At 35.4% G+C, this 5,599-nt stretch overlaps 1 pseudogene; it reads left to right on the forward strand.

Annotated features, from left to right (window-relative positions):
* The first annotated feature begins 510 nt into the window (after positions 1–510).
* Positions 511–5,599, forward strand: part of LOC102832114 — an 11,939-nt pseudogene continuing 6,850 nt past the window's right edge.

The following is a 5,599-nucleotide window of genomic DNA, read 5'->3' on the forward strand; positions in this document are numbered from 1 at the left end:
TAGAGACTATTTCCTTGATTTACCAGATTTAGCAAATAAAACTATAAGGCGTCAAGTTAAATTTGAATTTCAAATAAATAACAAACATTTTTCTTAGTGTGTGTTGTTGTCATGTGTTGTCAAGTCAGTGCCAACTCATAGCGACGTTGTATAGGGTTTCTAATGAGATAGGCTTATATTAAAGGGATTATTCATTATTTGTCTGAAGTTCAAATTAAACTGGTCATCTTTGTTTTTTCATCTGGCAACCCCTCCTTCTAACGTCTCATCTTCAGATTAATGAGAAAGTGCAAAGAAAATGTATACTGAATGATACATATTAAGTAATGTATTAAAAGACTATTTAAATGTTGGACACAGAGACAGGAAAGTAACTTCTATAGTTTTTTAGTTTCTCCCTTCTTTATTCACTTCGTATCCCTCTTCTGTCATCAGCGTTACTTAGTTTTTTGTTCCTTATTCCTACATTTTTATCATTAGAAAGGGAACAATATGGTAACTGAAAGTAATATGGCGGTACCAGTGGTAAACAGTTGTTTATGCCATCATTTCTTGAATTTGAACCTGCAACTCTGTTGGTGTTTCTGAGAACTTTGCTCCTGTCTAAGTCTGTGTTCTTGTTTCTTATTTTCCAAAAACTACATTTTTTTCTCTATAGCACTCTTTTCTGAACTTTGCCTGTAACCCTTGACCAGATGCAAGTTGAACCTTTGCCCATATAATTGGTGTTTTTCCTGCCTGCCTTTTCTTATCTTGAGGTTTCATAGGCTAAACTTGGAAAAATCTATTTTGTTATTGATCTTAGAAAGGTTGCCTTTCCCTTTTCTCTTGCCAACAATCTTAACAAATAGCTTACCTGATGTATTTCAACCCTGACTCTTACACAACTGGATAGATTTGAATCCAAATTTCAGAATTCTATCTCAGTTCCTTTTCTATGCTCTCTATTCTTAAAGGTGAAGTGCTTCAAACAAAATTATTTAGTACAAGTAGTCTTTGCCAGTATCGGGAATCAAGCCCCAAAGGCTCTGTGGTTTGACACATTTTTAGTATGTAGAGATGAGTGGCAAGAAAGTAAAATGATTTCCTGCCTGCCCAAAGTTCCCAAAGTTACAAATTAGTAACATCAAAGGTGTCACTCATTTTATTTATAGTAAAAACTTCAAATCAATTTTAATTTTGTTGTTAAGTGCCATTGAGTCAATTCCAGCTCATTTTGATCCTGTATAGGGTTTCCCAGGAGCGATTGGTGAGTTTGAACCACTGACCTTGAGGTTCAGTGCTTATTCAGTGGCATCACACAAGGACTTTTACTCTCCTTTTATTCAAATGATAAGTCTGTGTCCTCCTACAATACTTAGGGAGAAGAGAAAGGGGAAAACATGGAAGTTCCATCCAAATGAAAGAGGGATCATAAAGAATCTCTCAACGGTCCACAGTGAGAATCACAGCTCTAAATTCTGATTACCCTAATGTTTCCAAAGGCTAGTAGGTTTTAAGCAATGTTTTCAACTAATTTGTATCTCTGATTGATCACTGATCTACTCTAAGCAACTCACTTCCTTAATTACTTTTCACACCCTTGATTAAATTGATAAGTCATTTTGTTGTCATTGTGACTAAAGCTTTATAAAAAAATGTTTTTAAAAAAACAAATGTAACATTTTATGTGTATTTTAGAACCTTTGCTGTTATTGTTAAGTACCGTTGAGTCAGTTCCAACTTGTCGCACCCTTTATAGGGTTTTACTCCAGTATTAATAAATTTTGGTGTTAACCAATTCCTTTACCCAGAGAAATAGTGAGAAAGACATCTGATAAAGGTCTAATATGCACAGAGAAGAATTTAAAAATACTCAAAGCAAGTTGATGTGAAAGCATAGAAAATGAAGCAGAAAGTGGTATTCGTTTTTATGAAATAGTATAGATATATAAATCAAATAGCTCTGGATTTTTCATAGCACTTCAAACACATTAATTAAAAACAAATGACAAACAATTGCAGAATTCTGAACAACTCTTACATATTTTCAACTCTAACAGTTCCCCTGGAAATACAATAGTGACTTTTAGCAATTACTTGTCCCTAACAATCAGGGTGACACAATAATCAAGCATATTAACCAAAAGAGTGATGGTTCAAATTTACCCAGAGGCACCTAAGGAACCTTGAAAACACAATGTAGCACTTCTACTCTGCACATGTGAGTTAGAATCAATTCCACAACAATTAACAATATTCCTAACATTCAAGGGTCTGCAAAATCTTTTCTCACTTAATTTTCCAACCTTATCTCCCATCAGGTACCTTTGAGTCTCTTCTGATTAGGTTTCTCTCCTCGCTCCAATATAGTTCTAGATGGTACCCTGAGCACTCTCAGAATATCACTTTCCCCACATCATCCCGAACTAGCCAACTCTTCTGCACTGTTTTCTCCATGGTTCCTCAGAAATATTTTCTGATTCATGAAAGACCTTTTGGTCTGGAGTTAAACCATCAGAATTTGTATTTTCCACTTGTTAGCTGTCTGGTTTTGGATTAGGTCTTTAATCTCTGTACTTTGGTTCCTTATCTGAAAAAATGGGTGGTAATAGTAGCATCTACTTCATAGGTTTACTTTGAAGACTAAATAATTTATACATTTACAGTACTTTAAATCACATGTCTGGCACATAGCAAATGTTCAACATATATTGGCTATTTGAATGAATGAATGAAACAGAGTGACTACCATTAAAATTTAGAGAAAACGGTGGTAGTTGTGGTGGTTGTGGGCCTTTGAGTCTGTTCTGACTCATAGTGACCCTGTAAAGGGTTTCTGAGGCTATAAATCTGTATGAGAACAGAAAGTCTCATTTGGTAGATTCAAACTGCTGATCTTGTGGTTAGCAGCCCAGCTTGTAATCCACTATGCTACCAGGGCACTTTATTATCCCTGAAACTGATATTATAAATTAACATTTAGTATTTAACAAAAGGAGCTCTGGTAGCATAGAGGTTACGAATCAGGCTATGAACCACAAGGTCAGCAGTTCGAAACTACCAGCAGTTCCGTGGGAGAAAGACGAGGCGATCTTCTCCAGTAAAGATTTACAGCTTCGGAAACCTTGGCAAGGTCACTATGAGTCAGATTCGACTCCAAGGTACTTAATAACAACAACAACATTTAACAAAGATAAGGGATACTGGTATATCTCTTTGAGGCATTATGTGCATATTTCTTTCCTAGAGAAAAATTTCAGAATGATGTTTATATTCTATGTTATTAACTTTGTATTGTTTTAATTAAAAAATCATGTAAGACTTATCTGAAAAAGGAGTCCCAGTGTGGCTCTGTAGGATAAAGCACTGGACTACAAGGTCAGTTTGAACCTCAAAGTTGGCAGTTCAAATTCACCAGTCGCTCCTTGGAAACCCTATACAGGGTTGCTATGTGTTGGAACCGACTCAACGGCACTTAACAACAACAAAAAGAGATTTTAGCACACTCATTTTTTTTCAGGCAGTGCATTTCTTTTAGACCTGGATAGATAATATTGGTGGATATTCCTGACTTGATTTACATTGTTTGGAAGATGGCATTTGAAAGCAGTAATTAATTACAGACAAAATTATTCTTAATATCTCTGTGTTGGGTTATTTTTGTATGTGTATGGGTGAATTTAAAATAGAAATTGATTATAACAATTTCATGATGAGCATCTTGAAAATATTTACTTCTAAAATTTTATCAAAATATTTACCGTGCGTAAGTTAATTTAACAAGTTAAATATTTTGTTTTGGAGTCGTTACAGTTTCAAGATTATAACAAACAATTCTCTTTCTTTCACATGCACATTCTCACACACACTAGATTTAAAAAGATTTACACATAGCAACAGGTTTAATACATTTTAAAAGTTTTTTGTTGCTCTGTGGAACCACCTGCTGGTCATTGGTGAGCTTTAGCAAATACGTAAAAGTTTTTCTCTGAATGGGTTATCTAGATCTCTTAACAGGATCAGACATTTCATATAAGGTAAGAAATTGTGGTCAAACAAAATCTGCAGAAAATACCATCCCAGATATCAATAATGAGAACAATGTGGTATTGGGTAATGAAGTCACTTCTAGGAAATGGAGTCGATTCTGAAGTTTTGGAAATCTACTAAGTTTTTTGAAAATTGGCTGCTAATAGGATAGAAAAGTACATATATAGACACAATAGCTTTTAAGTTAATAATAAAGTAAACAGGAACTTTTGTAATTAAAACTACATCTCTAGGCACTTTTAATGAACATTTCTCTTTTGGTATTAGTATGAACTTATATCCTCTTAGAGTATCACTGTAGATGGTTTCTGTTCTCCTAAATACTGCCATTCTTTCATCCTTACTCGGCAACACACTGCTAGTTCAGATTCAACATCATGGTTTCTGCTCTAGCTTGTGGACTCAACTGTCCCTCAAGGAATCCTGATTCATTTTAATGTAGAAAAGTATTTGTTGTTGTTCTAGTTAAGTGCTGCTGTCTAGTCGGTTTTGATTCATAGCAACACTGTATAAGGTTTCCAAGGAGCAGCTGGTGAGCTCAAACTACTGATTTTGGTGTTCAAACCGACCTTACAGTCCAGCACATTAACCTGAAGCACCACACTCAAATTGGTTCTGACTTATAGTAATGACTCTAGTCTGCAAAATAAAACGAAGCACTTCCCAGTCCTGAGTCATCCTAAAATTATTACACTTGAGCCCATTGCTGCTGCCACTATGCCAATCCATCTTGTTGAGGGTCTTCCTCTTTTTTCATTGGTCCTTTAAGCATATGGTCCTTCTCTAGGGACTGTCTTTCCTAATAATGTATCGGAAGTATGAGAGACTAAGAGTTGCCATCCTGGTTTCTAAGGAGCATTCTGCTTGTACTTCTTCTAACAAAGATTTGTTTGTTCTTCTGGAAGTTCCTGGTACTTGTAATATTCTTTTCCAACACAATAACTCAAATGCATCAATTCTTCTACAGTCTTCCTTATTATATTTGGCAATGCCTTCCATGCAGCTTGGACTTCTTCCTTTAGTAACAGAGCAGCTTGCACTTCTTTTAGTAACATTGGCTCTTGATCATATACTACTTCTTGAAAAGTTTAAACATAGACCATTTCTTTTCTTTCTTTCTTTTTTTTGAGTATTTATTGTGAATTCAGTGATCGTTTACATGGGCGAACATTGCTTTTATACTTATTGTTTCATTGCAATGATTACAGTCTCTTCTGTACATCATCATTCAACAATATTTGCTTCTATACCCTCTGGTGGTATTTTTTTTTTGGGGGGGGGGGCGGAGTACACAAAAACCACTACTCATCTTTCAGTAGATCATACTGTGGTGGCTTGTGAGTTGCTGTGATTCTCTGGAAGCCATGCCACTGGTATTTTAAATACCAGCAGGGTCACCCATGGTGGACAGGTTTCAGATGAGCTTCCAAACTAAAAAGACTAAGAAAAAGGAGTGACAAACTACTTTTGAAAGTTTAGTCACTGAAAACCTTATGGATAGCAGAGAAACACTGTCAGATATAGTGCTGGAAAATTATCCCCTTAAGTTAGAAGGCACTCAAAATGC

Source organism: Chrysochloris asiatica, unplaced genomic scaffold (assembly GCF_000296735.1).
Source record: "Chrysochloris asiatica unplaced genomic scaffold, ChrAsi1.0 scaffold00052, whole genome shotgun sequence".
In the NCBI taxonomy this organism is placed as follows: domain Eukaryota; kingdom Metazoa; phylum Chordata; class Mammalia; order Afrosoricida; family Chrysochloridae; genus Chrysochloris; species Chrysochloris asiatica.